The sequence below is a fragment of the Stegostoma tigrinum genome, chromosome 1, assembly GCF_030684315.1.
Source record: "Stegostoma tigrinum isolate sSteTig4 chromosome 1, sSteTig4.hap1, whole genome shotgun sequence".
Classification (NCBI taxonomy): domain Eukaryota; kingdom Metazoa; phylum Chordata; class Chondrichthyes; order Orectolobiformes; family Stegostomatidae; genus Stegostoma; species Stegostoma tigrinum.
The window spans coordinates 139,133,913-139,160,996 of record NC_081354.1 but is presented as its reverse complement, the minus strand read 5'-3'; the positions used below and the strand labels follow the sequence as shown (position 1 = coordinate 139,160,996).

The following is a 27,084-nucleotide window of genomic DNA, read 5'->3' as shown; positions in this document are numbered from 1 at the left end:
TGGTAAGAGCTTTGTGTATAAGATTTGGGAGGTCATGTTGCAGCTGTACAAGGCATTGGTGAGGCCACTTTCGCAGGACTGCATACAGTTGTGATCACTCTGCTTTAGGAAGGATATTATTAAACTGGAAAGGGTGCAGAAAAAATTTACGAGGATGTTACCAGGACTGGAGGATTTGGGTTAGAAGGACATTTTGGGGCTTGTTCCACTGGAGCATGGGAGGTTGAGAGGTGACCTTATAGAGGTTTATACAGCCCTATGTGTGGACCAGGCATGTTACCTGTAGGCATATACACCAACTTGTGAGCACTTTGCAGCACTTTGACTTCTCTCCGAATACACCAACCTTCCCTATGATCACTTAGCATTCCATTGCCATCTTATTTCAACTCCATGGCATTTAGACACCCAAAAGCAGTGGATTAATCAGTGAAATAGTGTTGATCTGTGTGTGTATATATATATAAAAAAAATGCAACAGTCAGTTTGCATTGGCAAGATCTCAAAACACCAACAAGATAAAGACCAGATAATCTCATCTTCATTCTCTCCCCCCTACTTTTATTTCTTTGCCCAGAGTGGTTTTTGGAACTTTCACATCAGACATCTTTAAACCTACATTAGAGAACCACTCCATTCTCATACTTCAAGCCAATACGTTTTCAACTTTTATCATTCGCTAATCTGTATCCCTTTAATTACATTAGTTCGCTGCTTTAAACGTCAATTAAACAAAATTGCTATGCAAACATCCATAGTAAATGCAGCTTAAAAAATAAAATAATTCTAATGCATCAGGTACAAACTCCACCGCGATGTAACAGCTTAACTTTAACAAAGAATCCATTAATTTTCACAACAGAGGTGACGTATTTGCAACCTGCCAGCATATTTGCAATCTCAATGCTATGGCCTTGACAGCTTAGGCCAAACCATTCCTTGTAAGGAATACATTGTTTCATCTCAGTACGCGTCGTTTTCTGAGGCATCAACATTGTTTTGGTTTCCCAAAGTTTATCTTGAACAACGAAACAATCAAATTTCAAGTCATTATCAACAAATTACCCTTGCGGAGGCAGCAGATGATACAAGCTTCTTTGAAAGGAGTATCAGTCAGTTTTGGAACATCTACCACATGGATCCTTTATCAAAACAGAACATAGAACAGTACAGCAAAGGAACAGGCCCTTCAGCCCACCATGTTGTGCTGACCATGAAGCCAATCTAAGCTAATCCCATCTTCCATATCCCTCTCTATCCTATTCATGTGTAATCAGACGTTAAATGCAGTACCATAATAGATTAAATGGAAATCTAACATCTTCAATTAGAATCAGTAAGTGAATTCATTTTGTCTGTACAGACACTTTGGACTTAATTCTTATTTGAATCCTCTCTGTTTCTTCTTCCATTAACTTGTCTAATGTTCTTTCCATTTCTTCAAATAACCCAAAATGTTTCTCTCCTGGTGGGATGGTGATTGGTTCTGATACTCGTGAATTAGCCCCCTGGAACTTCTGGCCTCAACAACTGTTAGGCCTGTCTCTGAGAACCTGATCTTGGTCACCTGAGTTCATATTCCAGCAGGTCTGAGATTTTAAGAAAATAGTTCTCCCAGAATAAGGTTTTATTCATAATTATTGTGGTTTTGCTCTTTCTGTCAGAAGTCTAATGCCTGATACCTACTGGTTTGATTAGCATTGCTAACTCCTGAATTGGGCATGGATTCTTACACCATCCCATCCTTCCTGTTTGAGAAAAAACAGCCAGAGTGGACATGTGGGCAGACTCAAAGATCTAGAATCATTCTTATGACTGATGTTGGCCATCCATATGTCTCGAGACTTGTCCATAATTGTCTAATTAGATAAACCTTACCTCCTATTTAAAATAATATTTCCTGCTTTTCATATTACAGGTTTCTATTAAACGTTTGGTTAAATTCTATTCCAATTCCAGGCAAATATATATGCTACAACCTATCACACTAAATTCTTAGGTCTTTTATTTTGATTCATGGTCTGGTATGTATTCATTACAGCATTATCTAATCATGAATCTTCTATCTCCAATTCAGTAACTCCCACCAAATTAAAAGCCTGTTAGCTGCTAAGGTTGATTTCTAAAATTGTGAAGGGAAAGGTAGGGCTTTTTTTCTGTATATATGTTCACATTGAGAAATAGCAATCATTGAATATGTTTTGTAATTGGTCACCTTAGGTTAACTTGTGTTTAAATCCTACCTCTCTCTCTCTGAATGTTATTTAAGCTCTGTGCTTAACTTTGCAATGTCGAAATAAACTCATCCAAAGAGAATTCTGAGGAGTCTTGACAAAGTAGCTACAGAAGGGATGTTTCCTCATACAAAAAAGTCTAGAACTAAGGATTGCTTTTAAAAATCAGGCTCTCGCCTATTTAAAGCAGGAGATCCCAGAGGATCAAGTATCTTTGAAGCTTGCTTCCTGAAAAGGTGGTGGAAACAGAGCCCTTGAATATTTTTAAGGCAGAAGTAGACAGATTCTTGCTAAGTATTAAAAAATCATTATCAGGATAGGTAGGATTGTGGATTTGTGGTTACAATTAGATTGGGTATCATCATATTGAAAGTTGGTGCAGACTCAAGGGGCTGAATGGCCTACTCCTGCTCCAAGTTCATATGCTCATTTGTAAGAAGAGATTAGAAATTTTGATTGTTCAGTTTGTTCACTTTCAAATTTCTCATAAGTAATTCGTTTCTTTTAATACTAGAAACTGATTCATGGTTTCAGCAGCAATCACTCGTGTCATGATGACAATGCCTAACTAATGCAGCTTAACCACTGGGTAAGAACACTTAGGTTCTATTGCTATTACTTTTATTTATTTTAATAGACAGTCTGTTTTAATTCACTTATGAATATCAAATATGGTTTAAAAATTGCTTGCTAACAAAACAATTTTCACCACCTTCTAGAAAACTTAAATTTCCAAGCAAATCTCAACTGTATCATTAACTCAATGTTATATATTATATTAATTCACTATTTTAAGTTGTTGTTTACTGTAAACAGTGATATTAGCAACTATGTTGATTTTGGGCTTACAAAGCAGAACCCAAGCATGTTGCAATATCCCTGCCCAAGCTACAGATATGACATGTTTAACAAAGAAGTGACATATTGCAATCTTTTAACCTGCTGGCTGAGGTATGCCATTGACAGCTTAGATCAAAAAGTTATTATATTTTGTTTCCATAAGCTGTTCACAGTTCTATTTGGCAATAGCTGTTTCAATTTCCCAGGCCTCAGCTTGACCGCTGAAATTTCACTTCAAGACACATTCAAACCATTTTGAGGATATTTTGCCCTGAATTTTTAGCTGGTGATTGGATATTTTTGTCAATGGGATGTTTTTCTATTGGATGAAATAAGTGCAAGATGAGTTGGAGGAAATTGCAAAGACTCAGAATAGTGTTTGCATTTGATCTTTGGAAATTGTGGAGTCAAGTTTTAGGTCAGCAAGTAAGGGAAGGCATTGGGTTCATCTTTGAGTTCTGCCTACATCCAAAACTGAGTTAACATAACATTGCTCCCTGAAGTTTTTCACCGTTACAGAGAAGGAACCAATCAGGAATTGTACATAGGAGGTACAAAATTTAGATCAATTACACGAGCCTCCAGCAGGGTGTACACTCCACAGCTAACCACTTGAGTGCAGCACATATGGCACACCAGCTTCAGAGATGGGTCCTCATTAGAAATGACAGAACAGTCCACTGAGCATGCTCTAAGATCATGGCAGATCAGACTGTTGCCTTAACTCCATTTTCCTGCTTACTCCCTAATCCCTGACTCTCTTGTCAATGAAAAATCTTCCTACCTTAGTTTGGGATTAATTCAATGACCAGCACCACTGTGGGAGAGAATTCCAAAGTCTGACAACTGTATAGAAGAGAAACTCTTCCTGAACTCACTATTAAATGGAAGAACCCTTACTTTTAACAATGCCCCATAGTTGAGGGTTCCCCTGTGTGGGGAACATCCTCTCAGTTACTAACCTGTCAAACCCCCTCAGAATTTACGCTTCAATAAGTAAGATCACTTCTTATTCTTCGAATGGGCATAGACCCAACCTGTTCGTTCTATCCTCAGGGGACAGCCTCATGAGGTCAGAATTCAACTTAATGAATCCTCTTTGACTGCTTGCAATATATAAATAATTTGGCCTCTGTCTATCTGGGGAGAAAATGGTCCGTGCCTGTGGGATACGTCAAGAACCGATGTCAACATGAGTTTATGCAGTGAGTGATTATGACCTGTAATGCACTGTGTGAATCTGTGGCAGAAGCCAATTGAAATCATGGTTTTCAAAAGGAAACTTCATCATTATCTGGAAATAAAAATAAATAAGCTACCAAAAACCTGAAACTTAAAACATGGCTGTCAAGAAAATCTCAGGTAGAGTCCTCAAAGAAAGATTTTGCTCCCAAATCCCTGCAAAAGTTTTGGACACTGAGTTCCTTAGAGTAGATGGCGATGTGATTTTATTCATTCATCTGAAATGTGTGTCAGCATTTATTGCCTATCCCTTATTGAACTTGGTTTCAAATCCTGCCACAGCAGCTGGAAAAAGGTAAACTCAATTAACCAATAATTCAGGAATTAAAGTTTAGTCTCATAAATGCTGACTGCTCAAACCATTATCAATTGTAAAAATCCCATCTAGTTAACCAATGTTCCTTCAAGAAGAAAGTCTGCTACCCTTACCTGGACTGGCCCATCTGTGACTGCAAACCCGTCATAACGTAGTTGACTATCAAATGCCCTCCAAAATGGCCTTGCCAACAATTCAGTTCTGTACAACTCCACAAATTCACTGTTAAAGGGAAATGGGCCAAAACCACCTTTAGAAGAACTGCAAGTTTGAATCTGAGAATTAGTGAACCCATAACCTTACGTCATTAGCAAAAAATTGGAAGACGTTGAAAGAAAGCCAAAAGAAAATCATGCATCAGCATCTGTAATTCAGACTGATGCCAGAGTTGTGCCTCTCGAAACACTTCTTTCATTCCCCACCATAATTCATATGTCTTGTCTTGAGCCTTTGTTTGTCTGTTCATATGTCTATGGGAATTTTTAAAAATTGGCGGAGTATAAGCTGTGGATCAATAAGCTAGCAAGTCATGATTCTTGATTTTTGTTAATTATAAAACTTAGGTGTACATATTGTAAAACTGTACATTTGATTATTTAAACATGGTTTCAAATTTGTGACAAGTATTGGAATAGTGGGGCTTGTACTACCTCAGTGAGTTCTGACAATGGTAGACTCAAGCCCTGCGGCATTGTCTTCAGCAGATTATCTAGGCTGAAACTTCAATGCAATACCATGAGAAAATAAGATTAGAAGTACCATCTGGCAATTTACATTATAACATCGACCTAGGCACTGGAAAAGACAATGTTTTACTCCGCTATAGCCCAGAAAGAGTGTCCCGCATACTCCTTGCATTTTGTGCAGTGCCCAATTGGAGCTAGCAATGAGGCAATATGCTGGATGTTGAGGAACTTGAGGAGCAAGTACTGTTTTCTGAGGAGGAGGAGGACAAGGACAGTGGTCAGGGGAAAGCTGTCTTTGTGCATGACAGAGCTCAGCCACAGAGGGACTACAGTCCTAACAGAACGTCAGTTACTCCCAGTTCCTGTATGGGTGGATGCAGAAGGCCATCATGGAATGCTGCATTTGGTCATGATGCTAGTATTTGGTTTGCATTGTGGGAGTGAACTGCAACATCAGCATCATTACATTTACTTTGCAAATAAAAGCTCGTGTTCAGAATTGTCCAGTTGCATGTCTGTTTGTGATGTTTTCTGATGGGACAGTGCAGGTCTCCACTGGGCACCGGGGACAGAGGAATGATGCTTTAGAGAGCGTGTTTTGAAAAGATGTAGTTAGGGACAAGTAAACTGCATGGCCTGGGGCCTGAACAATGACTCGGGCGAGAGAATGGGGTTGTATGTGCGAAGATGTACCAAGCGTGCTTACTATGTGTCATGAGCTGCCTGACTTTGGGGCTGCTGTGCCATTATACTGCCAGTAAGTGGCAATGCAAGTTTTCCAATGTGTGGCCAGATATTTACAGTGGTCTTTCAAAGATGGTATGGATACAAGGATGCTGATAGTTTGATGTATATCTGCTTGGTGGTGAATTGTTCCAGAAACAGCACGTGGTATGAAGGGATCGAACTAGACATGAGGGTCACCATGGAACCATGGGACAGGGTAGGTCATTGATGAGTTTGATAACATACAGCCAGAAATTTTGCTGGGCTTTCTGGTGAAAATCCCTCCGAAAAATTCAACATAACTTACATTTAACCAAAAATACATAAGAATCAGCTCAGTGAGTCAAATAGCTGTTCATTCTATCATTTAAAACAAGTGAGAGATCTGGAAGAGCCTGTTGGTTGAAAATAGATACTGTTGCTACCGCTATTATCTCCAATGCAGTATATTTACAGCCAGTCAGCGAGGGAGAGATATTGACCAAACAAGAGGGAGGGCGGCAGCAAGCCGAAACAAGGAAGTGGGACAGAAATAATTTCAGCGCGACGTTTTAGTAAAAAGACAGAGATAGGCTTTAAAATTATTTTGGCCAATAAGAAACCACGACTTGACATTAATGTGAGATTTTTAAGAGTTATATTTTGTTTCTCTGCCCTACATGGACAGAGTCTGTAATGTGCTCGGGTTGAGCAGCTTCCAAACCTTCACCGTGTAGGAACTATGTTATTTTTCTCTCTAGAAATTGATGGAATGATTTTAACCTCTTTTGGTGCAGGTTCGTGGTTGGAAATTTATTTTTAATACTCCAAGTTGCCTGAAGACTTTTATAACCGAACCCTCAGAGGGCCAGTGAACACGTTACAACCTTCAGAGGGCCAGTGAACACGTTACAAATGTCTAGAACAACAAGGGTCCACCAACAGTCCCCCATGAAGAGCTGGGTCAACCTCCTGTTCTCTGTTTTACTGGGAACACTCATTCCTCAATCCGGAGCAGAATGCTACTGGAACATCAACGGTAATGTGGATAGTCAACATCAATTAACCGATTTTATCATGTCCTTCACTGTAAACTTGATTATGTTCTTATTTACCATTGCTTTTAGCAGAGAAGCTTTTGAACTATTGGCTGAATTTAAATAAAACCTTTTAAACAAGCTCGATTAAATATTGTAGCCAAGTGAATACATGCCTCCTACAGCTCTCTATATGCAGAACTGTATATATTTTATTCCTTTTAAACATGCATAAGCCCATTTAAAACTAAGCTGATCATAGAATGAGAAAATGGCTATAGCACAGTAAATAATTTGGCCCATTGTGTCCGTGCTAACTCTCTACCAGGGCAATTCTGTGAATGACAATCTCCCTTTATCCTGTACCCCCATATTCAGCTACTTCCAAAATCAACAACTGAACTTGTCTTCACTATTCTATCAGATAGCTCACCCCAAATCCGAACGTGCTTTTCCTCAATTGCCCTGTTTGTTCATTTGCACTCACCAGAAATTAATGAGTTTTGGTTGCCGTTCTGGGAAAGAGAAAGCTTCCCCTGTATCTGTTCTGTTGATTTCATAAATTTCCATTAAATCTCTTCAACAATCTCTTCTGTGTGGAGAACAGTCATAAGGTCACCACTCTTGTGTTCCAGAACATGCTGTACCTCTAGCTAGGCTATTCCAGTAGAGCTATAACACTGACATCTACCCAGCTATCACCAGTAAAGTGATGGAAGGTCTTAACAACATCGCTATCAAGTAGCACTTGCTAAGCAATGCCCTACTCTCTGTGACTTACTTTAGGTTCCATTAGGGCCATGCAATTCCAGACCTCTTTACAGTTTTGATGCAAAAATGGACAAAGGAGCTGAACACTAATTGTGAAATGAAAGAGACTGCCCTTGAATCAAGCACATATTTGAGTAAGTAGGGCATCAAGAAGCCTTAGCAAAGCTTGAACCAATGGGAATCAAGGAGAAACTGTCTGCTAGTTGTAGTTATAGCCAGCATAAAGGAAGATGGTTGTGATTGTCGGATGTTAATGATCTCAGTTTCAGGATATCACTTCAGGAGGTCCTCAGGGCAGTGTCCGAGTCCTAACCACCTTTAGTTGTTTCATCAAAGACATTCTGTCCATCATAGGGTCAGAAGTGAAGATTATCATAGATGATTGCACAATGTTCAGCAACATTTACAACACCTCAGGTATTGAAGCAGCCCATGTCTAAATGTAACAATATACAGATAGCAACAAAGTATTGCAGATGCTGTAGTTCTGAAATAAAAACAGAAAGTGTTGGAAAATCTCAGTTGGCATTGAAGCATCTGTTGCAAGAGAAACAGAGGTAGCATTTCAAGTCCAATATGACTCCGCTTCAAACTGAAGGGATCTGGAAATGGATAGATTTTATGTTGTTGATAAAGGAGGAGGAACACATTGAACAGATGCTGGAGTAAAAGGGAAAGGGTGCGCTGATAGTAGTAGAGGAACAATATAGATCAAGAACATGTGTTAATGGTAGGTGTTAATAGCAGAAAGTAGGCCAGTTCTGGTAAGAGCAAAACTGGACTTGGGTGGTGCTGCTGGTGAAGGGGGTGCAATCAAAATGGAGAACAGTGAACATTGGATTTGGTCATGAATTTGTTGAACTCAGTGTTTAGTTCTGAAGGCTATGGAGTGTCTAAGTGGAGAATAAGGTGTTTTAACTCCTGCTTGCATATGGCTTTTCTGGAACACTGCAGCAGGCCTAGGACAGAAATATTAGCATGAGAGCAAGATGGGGTGTATTGAAATGGCAACAATTGAGAGGCCAGTGCTGTTCTTATGGACAGAACAGAGGTGTTCCACAAAGCGGTCACACAGCCCATGTTTGTTCTCGCCGTTGTAGAGGAAACAGTATTGTGGGCACAATACAGTAGACTGGATGAAATGAGTATAAGCAAATTGCTGCTTTAAGGTGTGCTTAGACCTTGGGCAGTGAGGGGATGGGGAGATAGAAGTGCAAGTGTTGCACATGCTCAGTTGCATGGGAATTTGCTCTGTAGGCAGGAGGTATGGAAGTGAAGATGTGTCAGGTGTGACAGCAGAAATGGTCCAGTGTGTCAGAGAGGGAACAATCCCTGTGGAATGTTGACAATGGAATGGAGGCAAAGTTGTGCTTCTTGTCCTGATGGATGTGGCAGAAATGATAGGATGATCCTTAAAATGCAGAGACTGTGGGTGTGCAAAGTGAAGTTAAGAGAAACCCTATCATTGTTTTGGGAAGAGAAGGGAAAGGAAGAGGGCAGGAATGTGAGAAATGGTTTGAACGCGGCCAGGGACCCTGGCAACCACAATGGCAGGATTCCTCAGTTCAGGAAAACAGCAAATATGTCAGAAGTACACCTGTGGAAGATGGCATAATTGGAACAGAAGCAATGGAGATGGAGAAGCTGGGAGAATGAAATGAGTCCTAGCAGGAAACAGGGTGTGAGAAGGTAACTGTGGAATTCAGTGGATTTTTGTGTTGATAGCCTTTCCCCAGGAAAATAAATAGGGAAGTCAGGGAGTCAGAGATGAACCAACTGAAGTCTCAATAATATGTAGGTTTGGTGAAAAAGAGAGAGTGGCAAGAAAATTTGCTAGTGCAATGCCAGGCAATGAACGTGTTCAGCAAAAGAAAATCAAATTAACATTGCTTGACATTCAATGATATTACCATTGCTGAATTCACCACTATCAGCATCCTCGGGGTTACCAGAAACTGTACTTGACTAGTCATATAAATATTGTGGCTACAAGAGAAGGTCAAAGCAATAAATGCCACAGCAGGTAACTCACCTCCTGACTCTACAAAACCAGCCAATATTTATGAGACACAAGTCAGGAGTATGATGGAAACTCCCCAAATGCCTAGATCAATGCAACTCCAGCAAGAATCAAGACGTTTCATATCATTCAGGACAAGGCAGCTGGCTTGATTGGCACCATAGCCTCAAACATTCACTCCCTGCACCACCAAACCACAGGAGAAGCAATGTGTGCTATCTACAAGAATTTGCAAGGTTTATTGGATGGTAGCTTCCAAATTCATGACCATTATCATCTAAAAGGACAAGAGCAGCAGACAAATTAGAACACCAACATTTGCAATTTCCTCTCCAAGCCACTCCCCAACCTGTCTCGGAAATCCTTTCATTTTGCTAGGTAAAATCCTGAAGATCTCTTCCCAACTGGATTGTTGCTGTGCCTAGACTGCAGCGGTTCCAGAACATAGCTCATCATCACCTTCTTAAGGGCAAATAGGAATGGGCAGTATATGTTGGTTCAGCCAGAAAACCTTATATCTCCTAAATTAATAAAAACAATGTACCCATATATCTGAAGTCATTAGAAACATCCTAATTAATCTTTTCCCCATACTGTCTCTCATTCATGCCCTTCCTAAAATGTGATCAGAATAAGACACAACTCTTCATTTGGAGCCAAAAGTGAGGGGTTTATAATGAATCTTTATAAAACACTGTTTTACTTTAATTGAAGGGTAGTTTCCCTCATTAATTCCTTCCTCTGTTGCCCTTTCCCCACTCTTTGATTCATCATAACATCCCAAATTTGAGCCCTTTCCCCCACGGTTTAATTTAAAATCTGCTCCACTTCCCTAGTTATGTCATTCACAAGAACACCATTTCCAGTTTGGTTCAGATGTCGGCATCCCACTATTATACTATTTCAGTCAAGCATTCAGTCGGGGGGAAGGCGTTGGCCTAGTGGTATTATTACTGGGCTCTTAATTCAGAGACCCAGGTGATGTTCTGGGGACTGGGTTCAAATCCTGCTATGGCAGATGGTAGAATTTGAATTCAATAAATATCTGGTATTAAGGATCTAATGATGACCATGAATCATTTGTCAGAGGAAAAACCCTTCTGTTCCACTAATGACCTTTAGGGAAGGAAACTGCCATCCTTACCTGGTCTGGCCTACATGTGACTCCAGATCCATAATAATGTGGTTAACTCTTAACTGCCCTCTGGGCAACTAGGGATGGGTGATAAATGCTGCCTAGCCAGCAACCACCTCACACTATGAATGAGTAAAAGAATAAACAGCATTTGTCTCTCTAACCCCATTCTAATTTGCATGTGTCTTGGATAATAACCCAGAGAACCTCTTTGAGGTTCTGTTCCTTAATTTGGTGACAAACTCCCCATATAGGCTAAGCACAACCTCTTTCAAAGTTTCTCCCCATGTCATTGGTACCAACCTGAGCCTTTTGAACAAATACTTTGCTTTTTTCAACCATGAAGAATACAAAAAGCATTCTGGAATAGCCGTAAATTAATAAGTGGAAGGGATGGAGGGAATTGGTGAAGTCACTAGGGAAACCACGCTGCACAAACTGATAGAGCTATGACCTCACAAATCTCCAGACCCTGACGGATTTCACTCGAGAGTTTTAAGAACTGACTAATGAGGTAGTAGATGTGCTCATGTTAATTTTCCAAAATTTAGAAGCTTCTGGAAAGGTTCCATACAAAAATACAAACTACGAGCAGAGTTAGATCAATCAGCCCCTCACACCTGCTCCACCATTCAGTAAGATCATGACTGATCTGTTTGTGTTTTGAATTACACATTCCCATCTATCCCTGATGGTTCCCTTATCTAACAATAAGCTGACTAACTCTGTCTTCAAAATATTCACTGACACCACACCCCACCCTCCCACCTCCACTGCTTTCTGAGGTAGACAGTTACAAAATCTTCTGAGAGGAAGAAGTTCTTCTATCCCTGTTCTGAAAGGCTGACCCCGAATTTTAGCACAGTGACCCTAGCTGGACTGACCTACATGAGGTAACATCCTTTCCATGTCTGTCTTGTCAAAATCATCTTATAACCTTCAAACATGTCACTTCACCCTCTTCTAAATTCAAGTGGAAACCAGCTCCACCTGTCCATATATCTTTTGAGGACCCAGTTGAATTTACATCTGAAGTCATGTTGATAGTATCAGCCATCTTTCGAAAAACACAAGCTGGACTTTAATAGCTCCTTGTGGCCTTACGTGACCCAGTTTTATGATCCATGGTCAATATGAACAAGGTGAACGATCTCAGCCATGCTGCTACTGAATGGCAGAATAAGAGGCAGTGGCTCAATGTTCTACTTCTGTTCTTGAAAGATGTGTTTGTATGCTTCACTAATATATATCAGAAGAGGAGTGGTCCTAACAATGACTCCTGAGGAACATATATAAGAGTTAGGCTGAGACTAATAGTGAACAGTTGTTTCTTTCGGACGATTAGTGTCAGCCTAACTCTTATATATGTTGTCACTGATCGAGTCACAGAGTCATACAGCACAGAAACAGATCCATCAGTCCAACTCATTCATGCTGACCAGACATTTCAATCTACTCCAGACCTAGTCACATTCCCTGTATTTGGCCCATATCCCTCTAAACCTTTCCAATTCAGATACCCATCCAAATATCTTTTAATGTTGTAATTATATCAGTTTCCACTGCTTCCTCTTGCCCTTGTATCCCGTGGGCTTTTATTTTGGCAATGTATGTGGCACTATTATGTAGCACTTTATCAAATACTTTAAGAATGCCCGGACAGTAGCCTCAGAAACCCAGGATAATAAAATGTGAGGCTGGATGAACATAGCAGGCCAAGCAGCATCTCAGGAGCACAAAAGCTGACGTTTCGGGCCTAGACCCTTCATCAGAGAGGGGGATGGGGTGAGGGTTCTGGAATAAATAGGGAGAGAGGGGGAGGCAGACCGAAGATGGAGAGAAAAGAAGATAGGTGGAGAGAGTATAGGTGGGGAGGTGGGGAGGGGATAGGTCAGTCCAGGGAAGACGGGCAGGTCAAGGAGGTGGGATGAGGTTAGTAGGTAGGAGATGGAGGTGCGGCTTGGGGTGAGAGGAAGGGATGGGTGAGAGGAAGAACCGGTTAGGGAGGCGGAGACAGGTTGGACTGGTTTTGGGATGCAGTGGGTGGAGGGGAAGAGCTGGGCTGGTTGTGTGGTGCAGTGGGGGGAGGGGACGAACTGGGCTGGTTTAGGGATGCGGTGGGGGAAGGGGAGATTTTGAAACTGGTGAAGTCCACATTGATACCATTAGGCTGCAGGGTTCCCAAGCGGAATATGAGTTGCTGTTCCTGCAACCTTCGGGTGGCATCATTGTGGCACTGCAGGAGGCCCATGATGGACATGTCATCTACAGAATGGGAGGGGGAGTGGAAATGGTTTGTGACTGGGAGGTGCAGATGTTTGTTGCGAACTGAGCGGAGGTGTTCTGCAAAGCGGTCCCCAAGCCTCCGCTTGGTTTCCCCAATGTAGAGGAAGCCACACCGGGTACAGTGGATGCAGTATACCACATTGGCAGACGTGCAGGTGAACCTCTGCTTAATGTGGAATGTCATCTTGGGGCCTGGGATAGGGGTGAGGGAGGAGGTGTGGGGGCAAGTGTAGCATTTCCTGCGGTTGCAGGGGTAGGTGCCGGGTGTGGTGGGGTTGGAGGGCAGTGTGGAGCGAACAAGGGAGTCACGGAGAGAGTGGTCTCTCCGGAAAGCAGACAGGGGTGGGGATGGAAAAATGTCTTGGGTGGTGGGGTCGGATTGTAGATGGCGGAAGTGTCGGAGGATGATGCGTTGTATCCGGAGTTTGGTGGGGTGGTGTGTGAGAACGAGGGGAATCCTCTTTGGGAGGTTGTGGCGGGGGCGGGGTGTGAGGGATGTGTTGCGGGAAGTACGGGAGACGCGGTCAAGGGCGTTCTCGATCACTGTAAAATCTCCCCTTCCCCCACCTCATCCCTAAACCAGCCCAGTTCGTCTCCTCCCCCCACTGCACCACACAACCAGCCCAGCTCTTCCCCTCCACCCACTGCATCCCAAAACCAGCCCAAGCTGTCTCTGCCTCCCTAACCTGTTCTTCCTCTCACCCATCCCTTCCTCCCACCCCAAGCCGCACCCCCATCTCCTACCTACTAACCTCATCCCACCTCCTTGACCTGTCCGTTTTCCCTGGACTGATCTATCCCCTCCCTACCTCCCCACCTATACTCTCTCCACCTATCTTCTTTTCTCTCCATCTTCGATCCGCCATCCCCTCTCTCCCTATTTATTCCAGAACCCTCTCCCCATCCCCCTCTCTGATGAAGGGTCTAGGCCCGAAACGTCAGCTTTTGTGCTCCTGAGATGCTGCTTGGCCTGCTGTGTTCATCCAGCCTCACATTTTATTATCTTGGATTCTCCAGCATCTGCAGTTCCCATTATCTCTGATACTATTTTACCCTCAGAAACCCTCCCTGTTATCTCATCAAAAAACTCAATCATGAGTTAAACTTAGTTTAAACTTGATCTGCTTTTGATAACTCCCTGCCTAACTTCTTGAATGAATTCATACCTGTCTATGTCACTGTTAATTGTGACACTGAATATCATTTCTAAAAGCTTTTCCACACAGGAATTAAACTGACTGGCTTAGAAGACCATAAGTTATAGGAGCAGAATTAGGCCACCATTCGATCATAGTTGATACATTTTTCAACCCCGTTCTCCTGTCCTCTGCCTGTAACCTTTGGTCCCCTTACCAATCAAAAACCTGTTTATCTCTGCCTTCTATACTTTACATGACTTGGCTTCCACATCCTTTTGTGGCAATGAGTTCCACAGATTCACCTCCCTCTGGCTGAAACAATTCCTCCACATCTCACTTTGGGGACATTGCATCACTCCAAAACTATGTCCTTGGGTCCTGGTCTCTCCCCTGAGTGGACACATTTTCTCTATGCCCACTGTATCCAGGCCTCTCAATATTCTGTAACCTTCAAACAGATTCTCCCCTCCCCTCCCCTTCTAAACTCCATCAAGTACAGACCCAGAGTCGTCAACTGCTCCTCAAATTACAAGCCCTTCATTCCTGGGATCATTCTAGTAAATCTCCTCTGGGCCCTGTCCAATGCTGGCACATCCTCCCTTAAATACAGGGTCTAAAACTGCACACAGTATTCTAAATGCAGTCTGACCACAGCCTTATATAGCTTTAGTAGTACATTTCTGTTCTTGTACTCTTACCCTCTTGAAATGAATACTACAATGTTAACCTTAAGAAAATCCTACACTAGGATTCCTAAGGCACTTAGAGATAGCAAGAACTGCAGATGCTGGAGTCAGAGGGGAAGGTAGATGGAAGGTGGCGTTCCAACCCCAACCCCAACCCTCCTCCCTCTATTTATTTCCCAGCTCCCTTCCCCAGTCCTGATGAAGGGTCCCGAGCCAAACCATTGACTCTCGGGCTCCTCTGAAGTTGCCTGACCTGCTGTGTTCATCCAACTCCACACTGTGTTGGCTCCTGAAGCCTCTTTGTGCTTCAGTTTATCAAAGCTTTTCTCCATTTAGAAAATAGTCTACAATGCTATCCTTCGTACCAAATTGTATCACATGACATTTTCCCACATTGTATTCCAATACTACTTCTTTGCCCATTCGCCAAGCCTGCCCAAGTCCTTCAGCAGCCTCTCCACTTCCTCAACACTGCCTGTCCCTCCACCTATCTTTGTGTCCCCTGCAAACTTAGCCACAATGTTCTCAGTTCCTTCATCAAGATTGTTAATGTATAATGTGAATAGCTGTGGTCCCAACACTGAACGGTGTGGAACTCCATTAGTCACCAGCTGCCATCCTGAAAAAGACTACTGTATCACCTCTCTCTGCCTTCTGCCCAGCAGCCAATCATCTACCTATGCCACCACCTTGCCCTGATACCATTGGCTCTTAGCTTATTTAGCAGCCTCTAGTGCAGCATCTTGTCAAAGTCTTTCTGGAAATCCAAATAGATCCCATCCACTGACTCTCCTTAGTTTAACTTTCTCATTGCCTCCTCAAAGAATTCTAACAGATTTGTCATGCCTGGTGTCCCCTTGACCAAGCTGTGCTGACTCAGCCCTGTTTTACCATACTGAGGTTATCCTCACACCCATTTCCTCACATTGAAGTAGTAAACTTCTACATGTGCATCCATACAATGGTACATTGGATATATTTATATTAAACTATTTCAGAATCAACTACTTAGTATTGATTCAATTTGGAAGTTTGATTTTCCTATTTTCATCCTTTCCTTACAAGCCTTCACCTCTCTCAGTCTCTTTCTTCCTTTAAGATGCTCCTTAAAACCTCTTTGACCAATTTCTGACCACCTGCCCCAACATTGCCTAATGTGGCTTGGTATTTAACTTTGATTTATAATCTATAGTGAAGCTTTATTACCTTGGAGGCACTATATAAATGGAAATCACTTTAAATTATTGTTCATTATGGCCAAATTTATTTTATATCTTATGGGACATTGTTTCCTCACTGCCTTCTTTGTGAAAAGATGTATTTTCATTTTCCAGATGTATGCCAGTATGGCAACCATCATTACGAAGTTGGTGAATCCTGGAAGACCATTGATTGTTTTCACTGCAGCTGTGTGAAGGCAGGCCAAGTAATTTGCTGTGACATGTGAGTGATTTAATGATCCAGGGAGCAAGGAACTACTCTGCAAATTAGTTACCCAGATGATACCAAATTATTCAGAAAATCTCTTCTAAAATATTTTCAAACAGCCAAGGAAACTAGTGTGATACCGGTTCCATTATCCACCAGGATCACATTAAATTTCTCATACTTAATGCTTGTGTAATTTGTAAAAATCAATCAGAAAACATTTACGATATTCTAGATTTTTTAATGACAATAATAGGAATGAGGCCTTATCTCTGAAGTCCCTTTTCAATCCTCCAATCCTCCCACAGTTCTGCACTCCCCCAAACCTGATATCTTGTTCCAGCCATGGATCTAATAACCCAGCTAATGCGACAGCCATGTTTTCAACTTCTAGGGTTCTGGAATTTCCTCACTAAACCTCTTGCTTCCTGATTTTTCTTTCCTCCTCTTTTAAACCTATGTCTGTAACTGTCTACCTTAGTATCTCCTGAAGTGACCAAGTACTCAATTTGGATCATGTACTCTCTTGTTAATCACTTTGCGATGCACATTCAATTTAAAGGTATCTACAGAAATGCAATTTAGTAATTTAGACGTGGTCATCATTGTTAAGAAACAAAATGGGCGGAAGATCTGCAGTCTGCACATTTACAGTCAAGCATGGAAGTTAGAATGTTGCCATCTGAACTGCCCTACTCCTTTATGAGCTTTAATGCACTGGCAATTTGCCAAGAGATGCAGCAACAAAATACATGAAGCGAAGCTGTGGCACTTACCCAATTCAAATCCGATACATACGCAGATAAGAGTAGATATTGTCCACTCAAGGCTAAAAAGAACATAGAAAAGCACAGTACAGGCCCTTCAGCCCACGATGTTGTGCCAACCTATTATCCTACTCTAAGGTCAAATTATTGCATATCCTTCATTTTATTATCATCCATGTGCCTATCCAAGAGTTGTTTAAATGTCCCCAATGAATCAGACTCCACTACCACTGTTGGCAGTGCATTTCAAACACCCACCACTCTCTGTGTAAGGAATGGGGATCCAGGCTCGATTCCATCCTCAGACAACTGTCTGTGTGGAGTTTGCACATTCTCCCCATGTCTGTGTGTATTTCCTCCGGGTGCTCCAGTTTCCTCCCACAGTCCAAAGATGTGCAGGTTAGGTGGATTGGCCATGCTAAATTGCCCATAGTGTACAGGATGTTTAGGTTAGGTGGGTTCGACGTGGGAAATTAGGAGGATGGGTCTGGGTAGATGCTGTTTGTGGTAGTATGGACTTGTTGGACTGAATGGCCTGCTTCCACACTGTAGGGATTCTATGATGATCCCCTATGATGAATTCACCTCTGACATCTTCCCTCTACCTTCCTGCAATCATTTAAAATTATGTCTCCTTGTAATAGTCATTTCCGCCCTGGGAAAAAGTCTCTGGCTATCCACTCTACCTATGCATCTCATCATTTTGTACATCTCTATCAAGTCATCTCTCATCCTTCTTCGCTCCAATGAGAAAAGCTCTAGCTCCCTCAACCTTTCTTCATAAGACCCGCCCTCCAGTCCAGGCAGCATCCTGGTAAATCTCCTCTGTACCCTCTCTAAACCTTCCACATCTTTCCTATAATGAGATGACCAGAACTGAACACAATATTCCAAGTGTGATCTAACCAGGTTTTATAAAGCTGCAGCATAGCCTTGCACTCTTAAACTCAATTTCCCTGCCAATGAAAGCCAACACACCATACATAATTGGCCTCATCCTTACTAATCTGCCAGCTGCAGTTGCTTCTGTCCATGACAGTATCTGTAAGCGTGAAAATCGCACAGTCCTCATGGAGGTGAAGTCCCGTCTTCACATTGGGAAAAAACCTCCATCATGTTGTGTGGCACTATCATCGTGCTAAATGGGACAGACTTTGCACAGATCTAGCACCTCAAGACTGGGTATCCAAGAGGCACTGTGGGCCATCAACAGCAGCAGAATTGTACTCCAGCACAATCTATAACCTCATGGTCCGGCATAACCTCCACTCAACCATTACCATCAATCGAGGGGATCAACCCTGGTTCAATGCAGGAGGGCATGCCAGGAGCAGCACCAGGCATACCTGAAGATGAGATGTCAACCTGGTGAAGCCACCACACAGCAAAAGCAGCAAGTGATAGACAGATCTAAGTGATCCCATAACCGACGGATCAGATCTAAGCTCTGCAGTCCTGCCACATGCAGTCATGAATGGTGGTGGGCAATTAAACAACTCACTGGAGGACGAGGCTCCACAAATATCCCCATCCTCAATGATGGAAGAGCCTGGCACATCAGTGCAAAAGATAAGGCTGAAGCATTCGCAGCAATCTTCAGCCAGAAGCACTGAATGGACAATCCATCTTGGCCTCCACCAATGGTCCCCAGCATTACAGATACCAGTCTTCAGCCAATTCAATTCACTTCATGTGATATCAAGAAACAGTTGGAGGCACTGCATATTGCAAAGGCTACGGGCCCTGGCAACAACCCAGCAATAGTACTGAAGACTTGTGCTCCAGAGCTTACCACTCCCCTCGCCAAGCTGATCTAGCACAGTTACAACACAGGTATCTACCTGACAATGTGGAAATTTGCCCAAGTATGGCATATATACAAAAAGCAGGACAAATCCAACCCGACCAATTACCGGCCCTTCAGCCCACTCTCGATCATCAGCAAAGTGATGGAAAGTGTCATCAACAGTGTTATCAAGTAACACTTACTCAGCAATAACCTGTTCAGTGATGCCCAGTTTGGGCTCTGCCAGGGCCATGCAGATCCTGACCTCATTACAGTCTTGCTTCAAACATGGACAAAAGAGTTGAATTCCAGAGGGGAGACTGACAGTCCTTGATATCAAGGCTACATTCGACTGAGTATGGCATCAAGGAGCCCTCACAAAACTGGAATCAATCGGTATCGGGGGTAAATGCTCCGGTAGTTGGAGTCATACCTGATACATAGGAAGATGGTCGTGGTTGTGGGAGGTCAATCATTTCAGCTCCAGGACATCTCTGCAGGAGTTCCTCAGGGTAGTGTCCTAGGCTTAACCTTCTTCAGCTGCTTCATCAATGGCCTTCTCTCCATCATAAGGTCAGGAATGAATGACTCCTCAAAGTCTGTCCACAAGGCACAAGTCAGGAGTGTGATGGAATACTCCCCACTTGCCTGGATGAGTGCAGCCCCAACAACACTCAAGAAGCTTGACACCATCCAGGACAAAGCAGCCCACTGGATTGGCACTACATCCACAAGCACCCACTCCCTCCACCACCAATCCTCAGTAGCAGCAGTGTGTACTATCTACAAAATGCACTGCAGAAATTCACTAAAGAACCTCAGACAGCACCTTCCAAACCTACAAGCACTACCATCTAGAAGAACAAGGGCTGCAGATAGATGGGAACACCACCACCTCCAAGTTCCCCTCCACGTCACTCACGATCCTGACTTGGAAATATACCGCCGTTCCTTCACTCTCACGGGGTCCAAATCCTGGAATTCCCTCCCTAATAGCATTGTGGGTCAACCCACAGCAGGAGGGCTGCAGCGGTTCAAGAAGGCAGCTCACCACCACCTTCTCATGGGCAACTAGGGATGGGCAAGAAATGCTGGCCAGCCAGCAATGCCCACATCACACAAGTGAATTAAAGCCGCAGCCTCCAACCTCATCATTCCCCAACCCCGCACCGCCCGTTTCTATCTCCTTCTCAAAATCCATAAACCTGACAGCCCCGGTCGACCCATTGTCTCTGCCAGCTCCTGCCCCACTGAACTCATCTCCATCTATCTGGACTCCATTTTCTCCCCCTTGGTCTAGGAACTCCCTACCTATGTCCGTGACACCACCCATGCCCTCCACTTCCTCCAGAACTTCCAATTCCCTGGCCCCCAACACCTCATTTTCACCATGGATGTCCAGTCCCTATACACCGGCATTCCCCATGCAGATGGCCTAAAGGCCCTCTGCTTCTTCCTGTCCCACAGGCCCGACCAGTCCCCCTCCACAGACACCCTCATCCACTCAGCTGAACTCGTCCTCACGCTCAACAACTTCTCTTTTGATTCCTCCCACTTCCTACAGACAAAGGGGGTGGCCATGGGTACCCACATGGGCCCAAGCTATGCCTGCCTCTTTGTAGGTTACGTGGAACAGTCCCTCTTCCGCACCTACACAGGTCCCAAACCCCACCTCCGGTACATTGATGACTGTATTGGCGCTGCCTCGTGTATGCAACAGGAGCGCGAACAGTTCATCCACTTCACCAACACCTTCCACCCCAACCTCAAGTTCACCTGGACTATCTCTAACATCCCTCTCCCATTCCTGGACCTCTCTGTCTCCATCTCTGGCAGTGACCTAGAAACTGATGTCCATTTCAAGCCCACCAACTCCCACAGCTACCTAGAATACACCTCCTCTCACCCACCTTCCTGCAAAAATTCCATCCCCTATTCCCAATTCCTTCACCTCCACCGCATCTGCTCCCAGGATGAGGCATTCTATTCCTGTACATCTCAAATGTCCTCGTTTTTCAAGGACCGCAACTACCCCCCCCTCAGTGGTCAAGAACGCCCTCGACTGTGTCTCCCGCAATTTATCCCTCACACCCCGTCTCCGCAATAATAACCAAAACAGAATCCCCCCTTGTCCTCACGTATCACCCCACCAACCTCCGAATCCAACGCATCAACCTCCAACTTCTGCCATCTGCAATCCAACCCTACCACCAAAGACATTTTTCCTTCCTTACCCTTATCTGCTTTCCAGAGGAACCACTCTCTCCGTGACTCCCTTGTCCGCTCCACACTCCCCTCCAGCCTCACCACATCGGTAGTAGATTCGCCAACTTTAGGTACATTTAAGTCGTCATTGGATAAGCATATGGACGTACATGGAATAGTATAGGTTAGATGGGCTTGAGATCGGTATGACAGGTCGGCACAACATCGAGGGCCGAAGGGCCTGTACTGTGCTGTAATGTTCTATGTTCTATCTGGCACTTTTCCCTGCAACCGCAGGAAGTACTACACTTGCCCCCACACCTCCTCCCTCACCCCCATCCCAGGCTAAGAAGACTTTTCACATCAAGCAGATGTTCACCTGCACATCTGCTAATGTGGTATACTCTATCCGCTGTTCAAGTTGTGGCCTCCTCTATATCAGGGAAACCAAGCGGAGGCTTGGGGGCAGCTTTGCAGAACATCTACGCTTGGTTCGCACTAAACAACAGCACCTTCCAGTTGCGAACCATTTCAACTCCCCCTCCCATTCCTCAGACGACATGTCCATCCTGGGCCTCCTGCAGTGCCACAATGCTGCCACCCAAAGGTTGCAGGAACAGCACCTCACATTCCACTTGGGAACCCTGCAGCCCAATGGTATCAATGTGGACTTCACAAGCTTCAAAATCTCCCTTCCCCTACAGCATCCCAAAACCAGCCCATCTCGCCTCTGCCTCCCTAATCTGTTCTTCCTCCCACCTATCCCCTCCTCCCACCCCAAGCCCCACCCCTATCTCCTACCTACTAACCTCATCCCTTGCCCCGTCTGTCCTCCCTGGGCTAACTTATCTTGTCCCTACCTCCCCAACCACACTCACCTTTACTGGCTCCATCCCTGCCTCTTTGACCGGTCTGTCTACTCTCCACCTATCTTCTCCTTTATCCATCTTCGCTATGCCTTCCCCTCTCTCCCTATTTATTTCAGATCCCCCTTCCCCTCCCCCATTTCTGAAGAAGGCTCTAGGTCTGAAATGCCAGCTTTCCTGCTCCACTGATGCTGCTTTTATGCTGTGATGTTGTGTTCATCCAGCTCTACACCTTGTTACCCCTCTCAACATACCATAACCTTCTTTTCAATCCTATCAGCTTGGGTGGCAACTTTGAGCGATCTTTGGACTTGGACCCCAAGATCTCTCAGTTCCTTTCCACACTGCTAAGAATCCTACTATTGACCCTCTGTTCTGCATTCAAATTTGACCTTCCAAAATGAATCACTTTACACTTTTCTGGGCTGAATTCCATCTGCCACTTCTTTACCCAGCTCTGCATCCTGTCAGTGTTCCAGTGCAACCTACAACAGCCCTCCACACTATCTACAACTCCACCAACCTTCGTGTCATCAGCAAACTTACTAACCCACCCTTCCACTTCCTCACCCAAGTCATTTATAAAGATCACAAAGAGCGGAGGTCCCAGAACAGATCCCTGTGGAACACCACTGGTCACCGAGCTCCAGGCTGAATACTTTCCATCTACTCCCACCCTCTGTCTTCTATTGTATCCAGATAGCCAAATTTCCCTGAATCCCATGCCTCCTTACTTTCTGAATGAGCCTGCCAGGGGACCAAGTGAATGTTTCACAGTGTGTTTTATATTATGGCCTGTCAAATTACCTCTCTGACCCTGAAACTAACTATTACAACAATGTGAGCAACTGAAACTATTTTGCATCTTTTAAAGGGAAGTGTATTATGGCTGCAATGAATGCTGGGAGTCATTCTCAAAGTGAATCTGACCTGGAAAAGATTGAAGAATGGCTTACCATTTAAGATGGCGGGCACCAAAGTTTCTGGATTAAAAGGGAGGAATGAAGGAGAGGTGTCCTGTTCTTCAGCTTGCATGTGTACTCAGAAAGCAGTAGCAATAGCTAGCACAGGAATCTAATGCTGGGGTGTAGCTCCAAGAATGTGGATGCAGTGCAGAAAATAGATTGATTATCTCACATACGTAGACAGAATCAGTGAATGTATCAAACTCAAATGCCACATCCTCCCAGTTACACCATTGTCATCAGCGTCTTCTCAATCTTCAACAACCTCAACACTCATCCATCAATAATCTCTATCAATTAGGACACAATCCTCCATCATCTCATCTCCCTTCATTTAGCATTACTGCAAACCTCAAAACTATATCTCATAAGCAGTTTGCATGCTTTTCATTGATACAATTTTCACTTTGTTTCCAGCAAACGTGTTCTTGTTTCAATGGATCCCATACAGGAGACCAGCATACAAAATTTAAACACACATGGACTGAAATGGGTTGAGGCAGGCTGGTAGACAGCAAACAAAGAAAGGGAATAAATCGGTCTTTTTCTGAGTGTTAGGCAATAATAAATGGTGTCCTGCAGGGATCAGTGCCTGAACACCAGCTATTCACAATATTAATGACTTAGATGAGGAAATGATGTGTCATGTCTCCAAGTTGGTGAATGACACAAAGATAATAGGAACTGCAGATGCTGGAGAATCCAAGATAACAAAGTGTGGAGCTGGATGAACACAGCAGGCCAAGCAGCATCTTAGGAGCACAAAAGCTGATATTTCAGGCCTAGATCATTCATCAGAAAACCTAGGTGGGAGGATTTGCAGTAAGGAGAAAAGAGAGAAAGTTCAGTGTGATTGGGACATGTTAAGCAAGTGGGTAAATACATGGCAGATGCAGTTTAGTATGGATCAATGTGAAGTTATCCACTTTGGTAGCAAAAACAGAAAGGCAGGTTATTATTTAAATTACAATAGATTGGGAAGGGGGGAAGTACAATAAGACCAAGGTGACCTTGTACACCAGCCGCTGAAAGTTAGCATGCAGGTACAGCAGGTAGGTGAAGAAGGCAATTGGTACGTTGGCCTCCATAGCAAGAGGATTCAAGTACAGGAGCTCGCAGAAGTGAGCTATCTTACTGTCATTGTACATTGCTAAGACCACACATGGAGTGTCGTGTGCAGCATTTGTCTCCTTATCTGAGGAATGATGTTCTGGCTATAGAGTGCAGACTAGGTTTACAGACTGATTCCTGGCACTGTGGCACTGACAAATGCGGAAAGACTGGGTTAGTTAGGGCTATATTCACTAGAACTGAAAACAATAGGAGAGATCTTATAGAATCCTAAAAAATTCTAATAGGATTAAATAGGGTAGATGCACGAAGGATGTTATCTGTGACTGGGGTGTTCAGAACCAGGGGTCACAGTCTCAGGATAGGAGGGAGGACTTTTAGGACAGAGAGAAAGCAAAACTTCTTCATTCAAAGACGGCCTGTGGAATTCACCTCCATGGGAAATTATTGAGACCAGAATGTTGAAGACTTTCAAAAATGCAGTTGATATAGTCCTTAGGACTAAAAAGATCAAAGGATGTGAGGGAAAAGTAGGAACATTGTACTGAGTTGGATGATCAATAATGATCACATTAAATGGCACAGCAGGCTATAAGGGCTGAGCAACCTTCTCCTGCTTCTATATTCTATGCTTCAATGTTTCTTCTTGGATAAATCCTCGAGATTGAGGATAATTTGCTTCCACCCTGGGTTCTAAGATGGTCACTAAGTACAATGTGTGATATGAAGACCCATGCAGGGCTGATGGTGCTTGCAGGGTTAGGCAGAAGGGTTGTTTAGAGGATCATGTGCTCCTTCCAACATCTCAATCACACCTCTGAATTTTCACAACAAATCCCCTTGATGTACTTATACTCTTCCAGTGAGCCTTCTCCATTTGGGTTAGTGGCAATCCAAAGCTTCCCATGAGTTGAAGGTTTTACTCTTCAGACATATATTGAAGATATCCCAAAAGCTGTGAGTCTGTTGTAGTGACTAATATAATGCTGGGCAAGTTGGCTTGAGATGCTGTTGGATTGTTGTTCTTGCCACAGGATTCAAAAGATCATAGAATCATAGAATCCCTACATTTGGCCCAATAAGTCCACACCAACTTTCTGGGGACAATCCGATCCAGACCTTCCCCCTACCCTATTCCTGTAACCCTGCACATAACCTACACATCCCTGAACACTACAGGCAATTTAGCATGCCCAATTCACCCAACCTGCACATCTTTGGACTGTGGGGGGAAATTGGAGCACGTGGAGGAAACCCACACAGACATGGGGAGAACATACAAACTCCACACAGACAGTCACCTGAGGTTGGAATCAGTGCTAACCACTGACCCACTGTGCCATACTTTTTTGTGAATACTATTTCCCTCCCATTCCCCAATGCAAAAGTAAACACTTACCCCAAGTCCCCAGTGCAAAGACATAATTATTTCTCTAAAGTTTGCTGTGGGTCATCCAAATCTCAAGAGCTACAGAAGCTTGGGGTTCAGCAAAGCATGACCTTGGTTTGAGATCCTGAGATTGTCACCTAGAGAACTACCTCAAAATCTATCTCTGTGAAAACTGGAGTAAAACAAGGTTGTGTCATTGCACAAAGTGGCTTCTCCACTTTCTTTGCTGCACCTCACTTTCAGAAATTAGTAAAAGGGTTAAAAATAATGTACAGAATAGATTGGAAACTCGTCAAACTACGTTGCCTTCATGCACAATCAGGACAACAAAATCATAGAGCTTCAAGTTGCAGATGGTTATAAACTACAGATAATCGTTCACTTCTGGCCTGAAACATATGCGAAGATGGCCTTTTTTGCTTACCAGCTGGAAAATTAACATCCATTTCCAATCATCTCCCAAAGCAAAATCCCATAAATGCTCCCATTGATTAAGAGCATCAGCTGGAACCTGGAACACATGGACCATTTTCTATACTCTTGTTGAGGACAGATATAGATGACAAAATTCATCCTTGTTCCCTAAAGTGCCAGCTCAGTCTTTGACCAAGAGAAGGTAGTAAACACTTGAGGTAGTAGAAGCTAATGAAAGGGAGAGACAGACACTTGCATGTTTCAACATTCATGGATGAGATCTTGTTCATTGTTATTGGAAGGGCCATTGCTGAGGCTATGTCTACAATGGAGTATCCACATACTAAATCATTCTTCTCTCACCTTTTCCTCCTTCATCCCTACAGTCTCTTCTCAATGAAAAGCTATTAACAGTGTACGTATTCGCTTCATATGTTTTGTTTCCTTTATAAACTTGTAAGTTTTTCCTTTTAGATACTGTAGAGTTATAATTTGCATAGGCAAGTGGCAGAAGAACAAAACAACAGTAAATATGAGGGATGTGGATCTAGGCCCGAAACGTCAGCTTTTGTGCTCCTGAGATGCTGCTGGGCCTGCTGTGTTCATCCAGCCTCACATTTTATTATCAGTAAATATGAGGGCACGGATTCACAGTTGCAGCTATTAATTCAGTTATTACAACGCATTATCCTCCGACACTTCCGCCATTTACAATCCGATCCCAACACCCAAGACATTTTTCCATCCCCTCCCCTGTCTGCTTTCCGGAGAGACCACTCTCTCCGTGACTCCCTTGTTCGCTCCACACTGCCCTCCAACCCCACCACACCCGGCACCTTCCCCTGCAACCGCAGGAAATGCTACACTTGTCCCCACACCTCCTCCCTCATCCCCATCCCAGGCCCCAAGATGACATTCCACATTAAGCAGAGGTTCACCTGCACATCTGCCAATGTGGTATACTGCATCCACTGTACCCGGTGCGGCTTCCTCTACATTGGGGAAACCAAGCGGAGGCTTGGGGACCGCTTTGCAGAACACCTCCGCTCAGTTCGCAACAAACAACTGCACCTCCCAGTCGCAAACCATTTCCAC

At 43.6% G+C, this 27,084-nt stretch overlaps 1 long non-coding RNA gene across 1 annotated transcript in view; it reads left to right on the top strand.

Moving 5' to 3' along the window:
* The first annotated feature begins 6,544 nt into the window (after positions 1–6,544).
* The window catches only part of LOC125456209 (uncharacterized), a 28,931-nt gene continuing 8,391 nt past the window's right edge, over positions 6,545–27,084 (top strand). Inside the window, exons 1-3 of the long non-coding RNA XR_007248420.2 lie at positions 6,545–6,663; positions 6,821–7,062; positions 16,432–16,540. This is a non-coding gene — a long non-coding RNA (uncharacterized LOC125456209). The remainder of the gene's footprint in view (positions 6,664–6,820; positions 7,063–16,431; positions 16,541–27,084) is intronic.